We start from the raw sequence: 18568 nt of genomic DNA, 5'->3' as shown, positions 1-18568 counted from the left end.
CAGTGTATGCGCCAGGAAATCACGTCCACGTCAGCGCGAGTTGCTGACGTGGAAGCAAATCGCTCCCTCTAGGACGCGATTTGCTGACGTGGGAGCAGTTTATGTTTTTTAGCTTGGAAAACTTTGAAAGGCAACTTTTCGCTCGGTTGTCCGATTGAGACGATTTTTTTTTGATTTCGAATAACTTTTCGAGATCTACTTGCTGACAAACTGCCTCAGGCGGTTTGCCACAGTTTTTGTCGAAAAAGATCCTTTTTTACCTCTAAATTTTGATTTTTTCGGTTTAAAATTGAATTTTGAAACATTCAAATCATTATTTTCCTTATTTATTTGAAGTAAACACCGGATTTTTTTATAGAATTGTTGTATTATTTTTTTTGATTTGACACGTGTATGGAATAGGTCCGATAAATCATTAAAACGTAAGTAATATAATTAAGATAATAACAGTACTTTTATAATATATCAATTAATTAGTTTAGCTTAGTTGGTTAAGATGCTTGCTCTTTTCCCTTAGTATCTTGGTTCAAATCTTGTTGGTAATAATTTTGAATCTTTTTTGTACTTGTTGCATTTATTTTTTAAATCAATTAACTGGGCCCATTTGGGTAAATTTTAAAAAAATAGGGCTTTTTTTGGTATTTTACCCATTAATTGATTAAAAAATAAATGCAACAAGTACAAAAAGATTCAAATAAATGCAAGAATTTCAAAAAAATCCGTGTTTACTTCAAATAAATAAGGAAAATAATGATTTGAATGTTTCAAAATTCAATTTTAAACCGAAAAATCAAAATTTAGAGGTAAAAGGATCTTTTTCGACAAAAATCAAGCAAACCGCTTTCGTTATTTGTCGCAAGTAGATCTCAAAAGTTATTCAAATAAAAAATCGCCTCAATCGGACAACCGAGCGAAAAGTTATGGCCTTTCAAAGTTTTCAAGCTTAAAACATCAACTGTTCATCCACGTCAAGAAATCGCGTCCTCGTAGGCGCGATTTGTGTCCACGTAAGCAAATCGCTACCGACGTGACGCGATGTCCCGACATCGCACTCGACATCTCGCTGACGTGGACGTGATTTCGCGGAAAATGGCCCATTCCGATAAATAATCAAAAAATCGGCCCATTTCGATAAATTTTGGAAAAAAACGGCTTTTATTTGTAAATTACCCACACTTTGATTGTTCTCCATAATTATGGAGAGAGTAAAAGTATATAACTTAATGAAAAAGGTAAAGATGAGAGATAATTAATACCTCATAGTCCTATGTTTGCTTCTTATTTGTTGTTGGTATAAGAAGTGATCGCATGTTATATCAATTAATAGTACTCGGTAATTAATATATTTGTCCATATCATCATGATCTAACATACAACCTTTGAGACTTAGGGTGAATGTTGCTATCTTTCATTGACAAAATTGAATTGTAGTTAAAATTAAATAGTTGCAAATTAAAAGTTGATATCAATAAGAGCCATCAAATAAATTATATTTTCATATATTATAAATATTATAAGAAAATTTAAAATCAAATCATTAGAAATTAAAATCAATATATCAAGTGTATAATAAAAGTCTATTTTCTTTCTAAAATAATTGTTGTTGAACGAGATTTTTTCATTAAATTGAGTTCTTAAATAGAGGGTAAAATTTTTCGGTATTGGGTTTTTCATCCATAAAATCCAAACCTAAAAACACATCAAACTCTTTATTACTAGACCCAATAAATAAAAATGCGATCCAACAAATAATATTTTTATACCTTATATGTATTAGTAAACATAAATTTTACGAATAAATTTTCTCCTTACCTGTTCAATCCATAAAGTCCATCACTAACAATGTTTCTAATTTTCCAAGTGAGAATAATGAAAGCGACAACAGCTACAAATTTGATTTCTGTGTGGAAATATGGGTCATAAAAAGACAGAAAGTGAAACTGAAAGGGACAATAGCTATTACCCATTGCCTGCCGTGGAAATTTCTTCAGTCCTCCCTTTGTCAATTTTGCTAGTTTTATAGAGTGAATAATAATTTATTAACAAATTATCTTTGAAAAGTAGCCACAACACACTTGAGATATCGACCTATAAATAGTAGTCGAAAGAAAGGCCATCCTTGACACAAACTACCTACTATTAACAACAACAATATACCCCCCAAAATGAAAGCATTATTAGTGATGGTATGCATTCTCCTGGCTTCCACTCTCTTTATCCCTACTTCAACCATGGCTCGACAACTGGTGGCGAAGGGTAAGTAATTACATCAACAAGTTTATGACTTCCAATTTTATGAATGGTTTTAATTATATATACAACACAGAATTATGTGGCTGTTAATTTTGCAGACATCAATGATCGACCAGTGTTTAACACTCCTAGGAGGAATAAACCTGCTGTACCATGTGGCCGTGGAATGCCTTATAAATCCTGCATACAACCTCCCAAGAAGCAGCCCTGTATACCCACGTATAATCGACACTACCATTAATTTCCACCTCAACCTTGAATGTGCTGGAGAAGCTACAGGAATAGGATCCATTGGCGAATTTGTAATGGAATATATATAAACATATGCAGATAATAAATGAGTTGGCAAACCAGATCATGAAGTTGCATTAGTTGACCATGATTTGTGTTCTTTTAAGGCTATGTACTTCGTTTTGCAATGTAGTGCGTCTGCAATAACTAGTTCTCTTGAGCTCTTCTTCATGGCTTCTTACGACTTTTAATAACTAGTAATCAAGATTCAATCAAGAACATGATGGTTTCATTAATCCACTAATCAGTTCACACATAAATTCTATATGATGGGATTCAATATTATACCCTCAAGATTTCTACCAACAATGTCAAACTCTCGCTAAGTAAAATTTTTAAACAAGGTATTTTCATATTATAAATATCAGAGAAATACCCGCACCTTACTGTACATGATATTATAATATTTGAATTGATAATTTGTAATAAAGAAATAATAAATAAGTAAAATAATTCAAATATTTAATAATTCTTATATGATATATCATATAATCTCATTATAGGCTCTGGCCATATCTATTTTTTTTTACACAATACCTAAAATTGTCCATAGCCCCTCTCCAACCCTTAAATAGGAAGATAATACGCTTCAACGCACTTGAACCCACGTCTTCCTACACTGGCAACAATGCTTATGCCAATCGAGATAAGACTTAATCGACTTTCAACATCATTAATTAGACATAAAAATTTCGAATCCAATATACGAAAAATATTATAAATAGGAAAATTTATTAAGAAGTATGTAAAAATTTATCAATGTGCCAAAGTTTTTATTAAAATAATATATATTGAATATGATTAATTATGATTATTGAACAAAAGCTAACAAGACTAAGGTAGTCAGAACCGTATCGGTGGATATACTATTTTTATCTTGGTGTTGGTATGTACCGGTACTTGCATATTTCGGTGTATCGTTATGGGTTTATTGATGTTTTAAAATATTCACATATATATAGCATCATTTTTAGTTTCTTAATAAATTATATATACATTTAAATATTTTCCATATATATAATTATAGTCTAACTTTTAGTTTCTTAATAAATATAAAAAATAAATTATATATTATATATACATGCAAATATATCTCAATTACATCCATATAAATGTATTTATTTATAAATAAATTTTAAAATTTTTAATTATGTTCAATAATTTAATTTAATAGCTTTTAATTTTAAATATAATTATAGGAATTTAAAATAGTTAAGATAAAAAAATTAAAAATTAGTTTAAACTATCAAAAATTTGTATACACTTATATAAGTTGGTATTGACTGAAACGGAACGAAACACATCGAAATGACAGAAACACAGTGAAATTTTAATTGAAATAGAACAAACATTATTTGAATACCGGTTTAAGATCAAAACGATACATATCGGTTGGTTCGACCAGTTCCAATATAGTACTGACTACCATGTTCATGACACAAAAAAAAATATTGTAACAGGGACGACTTTACCACGCTTATCTATTTATGCTATTTTCATACTATTTTTATATTTGTGTTATTTTCGTGGGTTCAAAATATTATAAATATATTTCTACATGCCAATAATTTGTTGTATATAGGGCGGATCGAAAAGGTGTTGGTAAGGCCCCGACTCTCCTTAAAATAAATTTTTTATTCTTTTATAGTTTATAAAATTTTAAATTAATAATAGTAAAATTACACTTTGCTCCCTAAAAATAATAAAATTTAATTTAATCCTTAAAAATTATAAAATATAAATATTAAAATAATAATATTATATTTTACTATCGTAAACATATACCACTTAAGCATGCATCCATAAAAAAATTTCTGATTTTACCCCTAATTGTTCATAATTTTTACGTGCTTTTGAATACATGATTTGTTTAAGTTAATTTTGCATCATATTTTGTGTTGCATAAGCTATCATAGAACTCAATTTATAGAATGATCTGTGTGTTGGTATTATGTTGTATCTAAATTCATTTGCATAATTTTTAATAATGAGTCAATTTAAAGAATATATATTCATAATTTGTTGGTATTTTTCTTTCATATATTTAAATTGTTATGAGTTTTTATAAGCTTCAATTCGTCATATGTATTTTAATTAAATAATATTATTTTTATACCATTTCATATTTTATTTCTTTTTTTATATAATTTACTTTAGCAAGAGTTGTTTTTTTATTGAAAAAATTCATTATAGGCTCTGATCATATCTGCTCTTTTTGACATAATGTCTAGAATTATCCATAGCCCCTCCCCAGCCCATAACTAAGAGGATAATACACTTCAGCGCACTCGAACTCATATCGTCCTACATTGACAACAATTCTCATGTCAACTTATTATTATTATAATAGCACAAAATTCTCTCTTTATTGAATGACATAACTTTACTAATATGTATGATTTTTTTAAATATATATTTTTTTAATAATTTACTATATTTTTATAGAACACTTATCAATTTCTAATTATGTTTGTAAAATTCAAAAACTCTATCAACAGAGTATCAAATATTTTCTAATTTTTCCAAACGTAATAAGATAAAAGAGGTAAAGGAAAAACATATCCTAAATTTTAATGCACTCATTAATTGCTTTTGCTACCCAAATTTCATAATCTTTCGTTTTCGAAAGTTACGTTTCAACAAGCATATGATAACTAAGAAATGGTCAATAAAATGTACACTTTTAATTAATGCCTCATCCACTTGCTTTATAGTAGACTTGAGGTCAACCCAAATTTATTTAATAATTATTAATTAATAGCCAAAAATCTATGGAAATTTCTTTTGTGCAGTTATTGCCTGTCTTGGAAATTTCCTCAGTCCTCCCTTTGTAAATTTTGTTGGTTTTATCTAACATTCCGTAATTTTTAGAGTTCCACAGAAAATTTCTGATCATAATTTTTTGGTTAAAATGTCTAATAAATTCTTGTATTTTTATAAATTTAAAATTTAATGCTTTGATTTTATATTTTTAGATTTTAAAATTTAAGTTCAATTATAAATACTATTAAAATTATTTTGTTAAATTAAAGTTTATTACAACACAGTTTTTGTTTAATTTCAAAATATCATGCTAACAAATTTAACAAAAAAGTTAATAGCGTTAATAATTTGACTAGAACTTTGAAATTTAAAAAGTAAAGAGACTAAATTTGTAAAAATAAAAATATAGGGATTGAATTCTAACTTAGTGAAAAATACAGAGATTGATGACATAGTTTAACTTTTTTTTTAAATGCAACGTTAAGATTTATAGATGGATTTAGGATTTTATAATTTTATATTCAATTAGTTTTAAAAGTATAGTAATATACACAAATTTCATGTACCAAATTATATATTAAATCAAAATTCATATATAATTTTGATATTTATCCCAAAATTTATTAAAACAAATATAAAATTTCTTAAAATTAGTAGCTTGGATTTGGCCGTAAGTCCATTGGAAATTACGGACCATGAGGGTATCATTACCCTTTTATTATAAAGTGAATAATAATTTATTTGTCCAAACTTGATCAAATTACAGTATTTTTTATCTATTTTATAATTTAAATTTAGTTTTATTTAAGTTAGAATGATATTCAGGTAAACCCTCACTCTAAAATTTAAATTTAATTTAAATATCTGAAAATAAACTTCACCTTCACTTTTTCGTTGTAGTTGGTATCAAATTATCTTTGAAAAAGAAGTAGGCCCAAACTATCCAACTCATTAATAAATAAATAAAAGTATGATTAGTGATACTATGCATTCTCATGGCTTCCACTCTCTTTATATATATATATATTAACATAGTTAAATTACAATCAAATAACATTTAACGTTATCAACGTTATATAGATAAGAACTTTGATGTATTGTGTTGGATTATCCATTCATTTAATTATATATAAGCTAAAACGTATATGAACCTTTTAACTTTGACGAAAAATTAATTAAGTTTTTAATGAAAACGTATATAATAAGTAAATTCTCAAATTGTATCAATTAAATTTTTGATTATCTTTAATCGTTATAATTTGATGTGGCCGTTAACGATGTTGACATGCTACTCCAATCAATGACAGTTGCAGAAATCAACAAAAAAAACAAATTTTTTAAAATTAAAAGTTAAATTTTCATTAAAATGAACTTAGATAAATGGTTGTCCAGTTTCATTTAGACTTAATTTTTAAAAAATATTTTTAAAACTTATAAAAATCGTTTTAAAATTTTTTTATAAATTTTAAAATTTTATTAAAATTTATCAAAATATTAAATAAAGTTCAAAAATATTTTAGAAAATATATATAAATAAATTTTGGAGTTAACTTTAAAATGATTTTTATTAATTTTTATTTTTTTGAATTTTAATATTTTATAAATTTTATTAATGTTTTAAAATTTATAAAACTTAAATAAAATTAAATTTCTATAAATTTGAAAAAAAAAATTCAGTCTAAAACGAATCTGGACAATTGGTTGTCTAGGCTCACTCTAGTATAAAAATTAATTTTTATAATTTTTTATAGATCCTGCTTGCCTACACCATCTCCTCCTAAGAAGAAGCCCCGTCTACCCAAGTATAACCGAAACTGCCATTAGTTTTCACCTCAACCTTAAATGTGGTGGAAAAGCTATAGGATCCGCTGGCGAAATTGTAATGGAATATAATAATGAGTGGGCAAACCAGATCATGAAGTTGCATTAGTTGTCCATGATTGTGTTTTCTGGAGAATTATGTTATGTGTCTGCTATAAGTAGTTCTTATGAGTTTTGATTACCTTCTCTAAAAGAAAGGCTTGCTGTGGAAGTGTTTCTTTTGGCTCCAGACTGCTTGTACGTTCATGTGATGTTTGATTTTGGAGTTGCTTTATTAATCTCAACCTTCCTATATATATATACAGCGCGAATCAAGAACAATTTTTTGGGACGAATGAAATTTTAATTTTTTATAGTTTATATCTTTATAATTTTTAAAGGATTAAATCGAATTTTTATAATTTTAGGGGGTAAAGTGTAATTTTACCTTTATTAATTTAAAAGTTTAAAATTTTTTAAAGGGCCTAAATAGTAATTTTTCATTTTAGGGGGGCCGGGCCCCTGCCAGTCCCCCTAGATTCGCCTTTGTATATATTATATATATATCATTATAGTATTTTTATTGGTTAAAGTATCACGGAACCCTTTGTACAATGAGTCGGATTGTATTTTGTCTCTCTAGTAAAAAAATGAGTAAATTAGTCTTTATATATTATATCAAAGAACAAATTTTTCCTTTTTGTTAAAAAAAATAATTTATTTATATTGTTAAAAATTGGCGTGGTTGATGGAATAACTAGGAAGTGACATGTGACATGTCACGTGTACCTCATGTTGACATATATGCACCAGTTTTTAGCAATAAAACTTGATAGATTTCTAATAGTAGGACCAGTTTGCTCTTTGATCTAACGGATAGGGACTTATTTGCCCATTTTTTAAGTAAAGGGGGAAAAATTCAATTTGATTCCTATTATAGGTGCTTTCATGGTACTTTTACCTACACCATCTCTTACAATAACAGCAGACAAATTATCAAAATTTTATTAACATTTTAATTTAATCAAAGGGATAGCCATATGTTAATTTGAACATTGAAGAAGATGCAGTGTATGTACTTCTAAAATACATATTTGTCTTTAAAACCTGAATCTGAATGAATCACTTGAGCATAAATTAAAGAAAAGTTCAACTTTTTCAGAACAAAGTAAACGGACAAATCAGTGTTTATCCTCAAAGCAACAGTTTTTTATCCTTTCATTATTGATAATCGATTACATTTGTGAGCCCTGACTTCAATCCTTAAGATCAAAGCATTCAAAAGGTTCCTGTATATCCCATGTTCATGCTTCAATTTTAGTTCAAACATTAGACAACATTGCAAGTAAAAAACAAAGACAGATAATAGGACGAAACACAGCAGTTCCAACACTATATATAGGGACTACAAATGCAGGAGTTTATCACACCATTTGAATCATAATCCTTGTTTCTTTCTACTAACTGAAGCATGGAGATAAGGAGCAGCTCTTTCTTTATCATTCTCATCATCTTTGTTTCAACTGCAATTCAAGCAAAAGCATATTCTGTTTTTTGCAGCAATCCGACGAGCCGGTGCTATGGAAAGTATATACAATGCCCCTATGAACAAGCACTAGCAATGAAAACCAAAAGGCTAAAGTTTGCCATGTAAACGGTGATTCACCTGTCTGCAAATCACATTGCAAACTTAAGATCACCTTCTTCTGTTTCATTTTAAAGTGTATCATATACATGTCAAAGTTTAATTTATGTTTTCTTTCGTGATTTTAGATCGAAAACCAAACTGCAATAGTCCTGGATCAACATGCTACGATCCCCGATTCATCGGTGGTGATGGCATTGTCTTCTACTTCCATGGAAAAAGCAATGAGCATTTCAGCTTGGTGTCTAATACCAGTCTACAAATCAATGGCCGCTTTATCGGCCACCGCCCCGCAGGCCAAACCCGGGACTTTACTTGGATTCAAGCACTTGGAATCCTGTTCAACTCTCACTCCATTTCACTTGAGGCTACTAAGGCTGCAACATGGAACAGTGAAGTGGACCATCTAAAGTTCAGTTACAACGGGGAGGAACTAGTTGTCCCAGAAGGTGCACTTTCAAGTTGGTACTCCCCTGAAAAAGAAGTGAAAGTAAAGAGAGTAGCAAACAAGAACAGTGTGATTGTACATTGAAGGACACAGCAGAGATTATGGTGAATATAGTTCCAGTGACCAAAGAAGATGACAGGGTTCACCACTACAAAGTACCTTCTGATGACTGCTTTGCTCACTTGGAAGTGCAGTTTAGGTTCTTTAGCCTTTCCCCTAATGTTGATGGAGCCCTTGGAAGGACTTACAGGCCCGATTTCGAGAACCCGGCCAAGCCTGGTGTGGCAATGCCTGTTGTGGGTGGTGAAGATAAATATAGGACAACTTCACTTCTTTCTCTAGACTACTCAACATGCTTGTTCTCACCAGAAACTGGTTCAAATCAAGAGACCACATCTCAGGCTAAAATTCTCACCCTCGACTGCAGCCGTGGGGCTGCAGCTGAATATGACATTATTTGCAAGAAATAAAGTCCTGGAATGGTAACTTTTAACAGTTAAAATAATGAAAGCTTAAGCTATATAGACTCTGAGAACATCATTTTCATCTCTAAATAGTTCTTCATTCATATATATTATCTTTTATGTAACCTATATTCACACATATATGCATTGAGTGGATGATCAAATTCAAAGTATTACATAAGAAATTCAAGAAATTAGTCAGGTTCAACGTATCATACGAGGGTTCTTTAACGTCACATCATCATCCCACCAGTATAAATCCAACTCCCATAAGTAATAGTCATTGAAAGGTCTGGTTATTGTTTGGAGTGTTGTTATATTACAAATGACAAATGTGTAAAAACACAAAGTAAATAAACACTTGATTACACAATTTTAAAAAATAAATTTATATATGCAAATTGTTATCTAAAGAAATGATCCACTAGTAGGTATTTATACATGTTGCTACTAGTATTATTATAGCTCATGATAGGTCCCCACTATTTTGTTTTGACTCTGCTCCTCCAGTACTGACATTCTTTGTCCTTAGTACTGACATTCTTTGCGAACTCCAAGTTTGTTGGGCACGTATCTACGGAGCACATAGTCCTTTTTGCTCCTAAGACTGGCATTCTGGACGAGCTCCGTACCTACTAGACATGTGTCTGGGTGGCCTGTAGAGCACGTGGCACTTCTTGGGAATTCCTTGGGCACATGCAAAGTGAGACTACATGTAACAGCCCGTTTTCAGTGAAATCGAAAAAATGGTTTCGGGACCACAAATCCAAGTCAGGAAGGAAAATCATTTTAATATTATTTCATGATCTGCATTATGATAGGAATGTCGTATGAAAATTTCGTTAAGAAAATTTTACCGATTACATGTTTAATTGATAAAATGACCAAATTGCATGAAATGCTAAAGTTGAGTTCTAGTAGCTATAAGTATCAAATAGCTATGGAATTCAAAATTAGAGGTCCTTATATCACAAATAGACCATTAAGAGAAGTTAGTAGATAAGTATGGTGATTCATCCATGGAAAATTAATTAAAGAAAAGGATGAAATTGGAAAGTGAAAATAATAAAAGATGATAAATGATAAAATAATGAAAATATCATCATTTTTAGCATCTTTCCAAAAATTAAAACATGAAGCCCTAGCCATGGAAACCTAATCTCAAGACAACTTATTTTGCTTAATTAGGTATGTTTCTTTTCCCCGTTTTTAGTAATTTTTATATTTCCGAGATCGTAATAACCTAATCTAGCTATCTCGGGGATTAATTTGCAAAGTTATTAAGGTATTATAGTTTTTCCATGGATGAGTATGCATGAATTTTAAAGTTTTATGGTAGAAAAGAAAGGTTGTTGATAGATAAACAATTTTGTAAAGTGAATTTTGATGAAATTGTAATTTAGGGACTAAATTGTAAAGTTGTAAAATTCATAATTTTTTATGAATTTTATGAATTACAGGGCTGCAAATGTTACATGTAAAAATTGATTAGGCTTGGAATAAGGATTAAATTGCATGAATTTCATTTTCCGAGCCTAGGGATGAAATCGTAATTAATTAAAAGTATAGGGGTAAAATGGTAATTTTACCTAAGATACGAAATGGACTGAATTGAATATAAATTGATGTTAAATTCATTCGTATAAATCTGGATAGATGAAAAATAGAGTTAGATCGTGAAAAAGAAAAAGTGTTGGTTTAGTAAATTTTGAGTACACGAACAATTGTCAAGGTAAGTTCATGTAACTAAATTGTGTATATTTATATGTTTGAATTTAATGTTGTATATGTGAATTTTATAAATGCTATATGTATGAAATTAATCACATATCCCATAATGCTCGATAAATAATAAGTCTAGTTTGGATAAATGAGATTCGATGAATACAGTAACACCCCTAACCCGTATCCGTCACCGGAATAGGGTTATGGAGTATTACCGAAATAAACACATTAAATAATGACATTTCATATTTAACATTCATGTCGGATATTATTCATAAAGCCCCTTATGAGAGGCCTCGAGGCTTAAATTTCACTTTAGAATTGAATCGGGACTAAATCGAAAACTTAGAGAATTTTTCGTGAAATTTCAAAATTTTCCAAGGTGCAAGGGACACACGCCCGTGTGAGCCACACGGCTAAGTGACACACCCGTGTCTTAGGCCATGTGGTATTTGAAGTAGGGCACACGGCCGTGTCCTCAGCCCATGTAACTCTCTGACTTGCAATACATTTAAGTGCAAGGGTCACATGGCCAAGCCACACGCCCGTGTGATCAATTCTGAGCATTCTGTTTTAAAATTTTAAGATGTAGGAGACACACGGCCAGAACACACGCCCATGTGATAGGCCGTGTGTCACACACGACTGAGACACACGCCCGTGTCTCTACCCGTGTGGACAAAATAATGCCATTTCCAAGCCTTATTCTTCAACCAATTTCACCTACCACCTATATAAACATTTAAACACATTCAAGAGTCAATTCAAGACATTTAAACCTAGCCAAATTCACGTCTTATGCAAGATATATTAATACCTATAATCAAATGTCCAACTTACCAAGATAGCCTAATACTTATAAACATGTTTTACCAAATACACTATCATAAACTAATATCCAATATACTTATATGATTTTCCTCATTCACCCATTTAAACATACTCATCAAACGTATTAAGACTATTTACATATCAAAACATATCATTTAATAGTCATTCCAATGGCTAATTTCAACCAACATTAAATTGCCATCAATGGTAACATTTAACCTATACATGCCATGATTACCAAAATTAGTTTACTATTTATATATATACCGAAAAGTTCGAGGGATAGTGTGATGTAGCTCCAACCATCTTCCAACCTTTACGAGCCTCCGAATACTATAAACTAAAGGAAATAAGACAGAGTAAGCACTTAATGCTTAGTAAGTTCGTATGACGGGAAATTAACTTACCATTCATTTGCTTATATAATAAAATGCATAATACATCCAAAGCAATTTGGCAATTAGCCTAACACATATAACCTCAACAAACATGTTAGTCCTGTATTTCATGTGAATAACAAGAATAAGGATGAGCTCATCAGGTATCGAGTTTCCAAGTATTTCATGCATATACAGATAATAGTTTCATTTTGATTTCACATGCTCTCATGCCAGAATTTCACCCGTTGAATCATTTGAAATCTTGATGGATACTTGGGTAGTACACCTGAAGTGTACAATACTATAAATCCCTCAATTCATACCTGGGAGTGCTTTTAAGAGCACTTAAATAGAAATCTCCCTCTCAAGCACTATAACAGGAAGCTCATTGAGCCTTGTAACGAACAACTTATCCGGGTAATATAACAGGAAGCTCACAAAGAGCCTATAACGGTAGCTCCTGTAACACCCCTTACCTGTGTCAGACGCCGAGATAGGGTACGAGGCATTACCGGATTTAAACATAACCAATAATAGCCAACATCAATGGCCTTATACAAATTGAACTATCAAATAACATAGGCCATCATTTTTGGCCAAATCAATTATGACACATAACAAAATAACCAAGTCCTCTATACATGCCATAATTCATAATATTCCTTTCAAAATACCAAAAGAGTGTTGATAGTGTGGATGGATCTCCGACGATCTCCGTACCCCGATCTAGCTTGGTGACACTATAAGGCAAGGGAAAAAAGAGAGTAAGCATATAGCTTAGTAAGTTGGTATGTAAATAATAAAAAATTTATTAACATGCTTTTATCAATCCTCATAATGTGTTCTCAAGATAATACAATCATATTTGCACATAGATTCACTATTCACTCATGTTCATATCAAGTTGTCTACGCGATTTATAGTCATTAAATTATTTATATATTGATCTATAGAACTCCGAATTGAGATCCACTAAATTTCTCTGAAACTAGACTCATATATCTTATTTCCATAAAAATTTCAGAATTTATGGTTTAGCCAATAAGTACAGCTTATTCTTTAAAGTCATCCCTGTTTTGCTGTCTGACAGTTCCAATCCTTCTTCACTAAAAATTAATTATCTCCTCATAAGGGATTCGGATGATGTTCCCGTTTGTTTCTATTGAAAATAGACTCATTAAAAATTTTTAACATATAAATTATAACCCATAATTATTTTTATACAATTTTTAATGATTTTCTAAAGTTAAAACAGGGGATTCCGAAATCATTCTGACCCTGTCTCATAAAAATTCAAATATCTCATAATATGAAATTCTCTTGCTTACACCATTTATTCTATGTAAAACTAGACTCAATAAGCTTTAATTTCATATCTTATTCAACCTCTAATTCGATTTTCTCTGTTGTCCAAAATTGTTTTATTACTAATTTTACTCTTTCATGTTTTCTTTGTATTAACTTTCATTTACACATACATAACACCAAGCATGTCCATAGCTAGCCATTCCAATAGCTAGTCATTATTAAATATTTACAAGTCTTCATAGTCATTCTTACTCCACATCAACCTTACCAAAATTCGATCACATATCGAGCACATTGCTCATTAATATATATACACATGCACCTGCACTCATTTATCACAATATCACAATCATTTACTCTTAGTCATTTCCCGTTGAACACATCGGAATATTAGCGGATACATCGGCATATTGCACATAGTGCCACACTTGTAGCCAAAGCTACTTCACATCACTTATCCCACATAGGCTCGTTCTCGAGCTATTCACATCCGCGGGTCTGCTCACACAAGCTGTCGGTCATTCGTAACTACACAGTGCTGCTCACACAAGCTGTCAAGTATCCGCAACACATGCCGAATTACCCAGCCACTGGCAGAACTTATAAGACCAGCACCCGGATTCACTTAGTCACAATTTCACATAGTTTTCACATAGGCCCCTAGTGACATGTCACTTGTATCATGTTCTATTCCTAAGGTTCAACCGAGAAATTTCTCACTTGTCGATATTTTGTCAAATACATAAATATTCAGCCGCATTTCACAAAATATATCAAAATATGAAAGCATAAGTAAAAACGATACATTATTTACATATAAACTTACCTCAAAAGCAACATCAGTGAAAATGACTTATTTGTCAATTACTTGTTTTTCCCCGATCTAGATCCGAACTTTATTTTTCTTGATCTAAAACATCACATTTAACTTATTTAATCATTATAATAATAAATCCAGCCTAAAAATCATATTTTTCAAAAATTACATTTCTCCCCTAAACTTTGTCATATTTACACTTTTACCCCTAGGCTTGTAAAATGAAAAGTACTTATTTTTCTCATTACCCAAGCCTAGCCGATTCATATTCCCTCTTATAGCATCCTGCAATTTTCACTAAATCACATTTTTTTTACACATTTTACAACTTTTACAAATAGGTCATTTTATGCAATTTCACCAAAAATCTCTTAGTAAAAGTTGTTTATTACACTTCAAACATTCACATTCTACCATAAAACATTAAAACACATGCAAGTCATCCATGGGTAAATTATTAAACTAAAACCCTAGCTCAAAATAATGGTAGAAATAGCTAGATCTTGTTACGAGGATTTCAAAAATGTAAAAATCATTAAAAATGAGGCTAGAACGGACTTACAATCGAGCTTAGAAGCTTGAAAAACCCTAGACATGGTTTCTCCATGCAAGTTTCGGCCAAGGGGTTGAAGATGGACAAAAATTGACTTTTAATTTTGTTTTTAATTCATTTTAATAACTAAATGACCAAAATGCCCTTAATGAAAAACTTTGGAAACATGCCTAACCATGTCCATTTTTGTCCATAAACTTAACCAATGGTCTAATTCCATATAAGGACCCCCACTTTAAAATTTCATAACAATTGGACATCTCTAACATGTAGAACTCAAATTTTTCACTTTTTACAATTTAGTCCTTTTGACTAAATTGAGTGCCCAAACGTCAAAATTTTCGATCAGGATGCTCCGAAGAGCATTTAACGGGAAGCTCACAAGAATACTATAACGGGAAGCTTGAGAGGGCTTATAACGGGACGCTCTTTCAAGCTACTGTACATCCGCAACATATGCAAGAACACTACCATTTCGGGAAATAGAACTCTGTATCCATCGAATCTCATTATTCAAATGGGAATTATTTATTTATCAGGGATTTTCAGTTATAAGATCAATTACATACACATATATGACATTTACACAATTTAGATATTCAACACTCAATATAAGCATATAAATATACACAATTAAGTTACACGAACTTACCTCGACAATTGTTCGTGACTTGTAAACTACTAATCCGATACTTTTTCTTTTCCACGATCTAACTCCGTTTTTGATCTATCCGGATCTATATGAGTAAATTTAACATCAATTTAATACATTTTATATTCAATTCAATCCAAGTCACATCTTAGGCAAAATTACCATTTTGACCCTATACTTTTAATTAATGACGATTTCATCCCTAGGCTTGGAAAATGAAATTCATGCAATTTAAATCCTTATCCCAAGCCTAGATATTTTCATATATATCAATAGCAACCCATGAATTCCATGAAATTTCAAAATTTTCCATGAATTTAACAACTTTTCAATTTAATCCCTAAATCATGATTTCATCTAAAATCCTTTAATAAAATACCTTTAAATATCCATCAACATCTCAATTTCATCATCTACTAACTAAAATCATATAAAATTATCAATTGCATCTTCCAAAACTTTCAATAAAATCCAAAGTCGATAAAATGGTTAGTTGAACCTAATTGTAAAAGTCTCAAAACATAAAAATTTCAAGGAAAGAGCAAGAATTAAACTTACATGAAGAAAATATTGAAAAACCAGCTTAATTCCTCTTCAATGGCTGCTTTATAACTAAAAAATGATGATGAAAATGTCTAGAATTTCAATTTCCCTTTTATTTCACTTAAATTTGTTAAAATTTACAATTTTGCCTTTATTTCACATCAATTCCTTGATTTTTCTATACTTATGCCGCCTCAGCCATCCCATGTGGGTTCAATTGCCCTTTTAGTCCTCCTTTATTTACTATTTAGGCTATTTAATCACTATTTCTTTAATTAGCAAGTTTTGCACCTTTTTCAATTTAGTCTTTTTTAATTAATTAACTACCAAAACGTTAAAATTTTCTAACGAAACATTAATACTACCTTAATGACACCTCGCAAATATTTATAAAAATATTTATGGCTCAATTTATAGGACCGAGATCTCGACACCTCTTTTCTAAATCACTTAACCTAATAAAACCTTATAATACACAAATTACTAATTCTAAAATCTTTTAAAACCCACATTTGGCTAGTAAATATTAAATAATAGAAATTTACGAGCTTATTTTCTGGATATGGTGGTCTAGAACCACTATTTCCGACATCATTGAAAATCGGGTTGTTACAACTCTCCCCATCTTAAAGAATTTTCATCATCGAAAATCTTACCAATAAAAAGGTTTGGGTGCTTTCTCATTGTTTCCTCCAGTTCCCAGGTAGCTTCTTCTATCCCGTGTCATTTCCAAAGAACTTTTACTAAAGCTACCTTTTTATTTCTTAATTCTTTTATCTCACGTGCCAGAATTTTTATCGGTTCCTCACAGTAAGTCATATCAGGCCGAATCTCAACTTTTGTCGGAGAAATAACATGTAAAGGATCTGATCGATATCGTCGCAACATAGATACGTGGAAAACATTATGAATTCTATCAATTTCTGGTGGTATTGCCAATCGGTACGCAACAGGTTCGATTCTTTTAGTGATCTCATACGGCCCAATAAACCGTTGACTCAATTTGCCTTTACGGCTGAACCGAATAACTTTCTTCCAAGGTAAAACTTTCAAGAATACCTTGTCGCCAACTTGAAATTCTATTTCTTTTCTTTTAAGATCTGCATAGGATTTCTATCGATCAGAAGCTGCTTTTAAGCTATCTCGGATCATTTTCACTTTTTTCTTTAGTTTCTCGAATCAAATCAACTCCATGTATCTTTTTCTCATTGAGCTCAATCCAATACAATGGAGTTCTACATTTGCGTCCATTCAAAGCTTCATACGGTGCCATCTTTATACTTAACTGATAACTATTATTTTATGTGAATTCAACTAGCGGCAAATATTTTTCCCAATTGCCTTTGAATTCCAATATACTGCACCGAAGCATATCTTCGAGAATCTGAATCACACGTTCTGACTAGCCATCTGTCTGAGGATTAAATGCAGTACTAAAATGTAGCCGCGTACCTAGAGCTTCTTGCAACTTGTTCTAGAATCGGGATGTGAATCGTGGATCTCTGTCTGAAATAATGAAGACTAGCACTCCATGCAGCCTCACAATCTTAGAAATATACAATTACGCTAATCTATCCAGGGAGAAATCCATACGTACCGGAATAAAATGTGTAGACTTTGTCAAATGATCAACGATTACCCAAATGACATCTTTCTTTTTCAGAGATAGGGGCAATCCCAACACAAAGTCTATGGTAACTTTTTTCCATTTTCATTCCAATATTGTCACTGGCTGAAGCAAACCTGAAGGTACCTGATGTTCGACTTTAACTTGCTGACATATCAAACATTTAGATACGAATTCAGAAATATCATGCTTCATTCTCGGCCACCAGTACATCTTTTTCAAATCATTATACATTTTATTACTCCCCGGATGCACAGACATAGTACCATTATGAGCTTCATACAAAATCTTCTGTATAAGCTCTGAATTCTTCAGTACACAGGCTCTATCTCGGAATAACAGACAATCATCAGGTCCAATCTAAAATTTTGAATCAGAAACTGATTCACACTGTACTCATTTAGCTTGTAACTCATTATCATTTTTTTGAGCTTCGCAAATCTGTTGTAGAAACATCGATTTAAATTT

The 18568-nt window shown here is 31.0% G+C and overlaps 1 long non-coding RNA gene and 1 pseudogene across 1 annotated transcript; both read left to right on the top strand.

Moving 5' to 3' along the window:
* The first annotated feature begins 2076 nt into the window (after nt 1–2076).
* On the top strand, nt 2077–2715 carry LOC105779515 (uncharacterized). The gene is made up of 2 exons (XR_001129019.2): nt 2077–2256; nt 2352–2715. It is a non-coding gene; the product is annotated as an uncharacterized LOC105779515 (long non-coding RNA).
* A 5863-nt stretch (nt 2716–8578) lies between these two features.
* LOC105779507 (uncharacterized) lies at nt 8579–9671 on the top strand (annotated as a pseudogene).
* The last annotated feature ends 8897 nt before the right edge of the window (nt 9672–18568 follow it).

This window comes from Gossypium raimondii, chromosome 1 (assembly GCF_025698545.1).
Source record: "Gossypium raimondii isolate GPD5lz chromosome 1, ASM2569854v1, whole genome shotgun sequence".
NCBI classification, from domain to species: Eukaryota; Viridiplantae; Streptophyta; class Magnoliopsida; order Malvales; family Malvaceae; genus Gossypium; species Gossypium raimondii.
The sequence above is the reverse complement of the archived record's forward strand: the minus strand, read 5'-3'. Positions and strand labels throughout refer to the sequence as shown.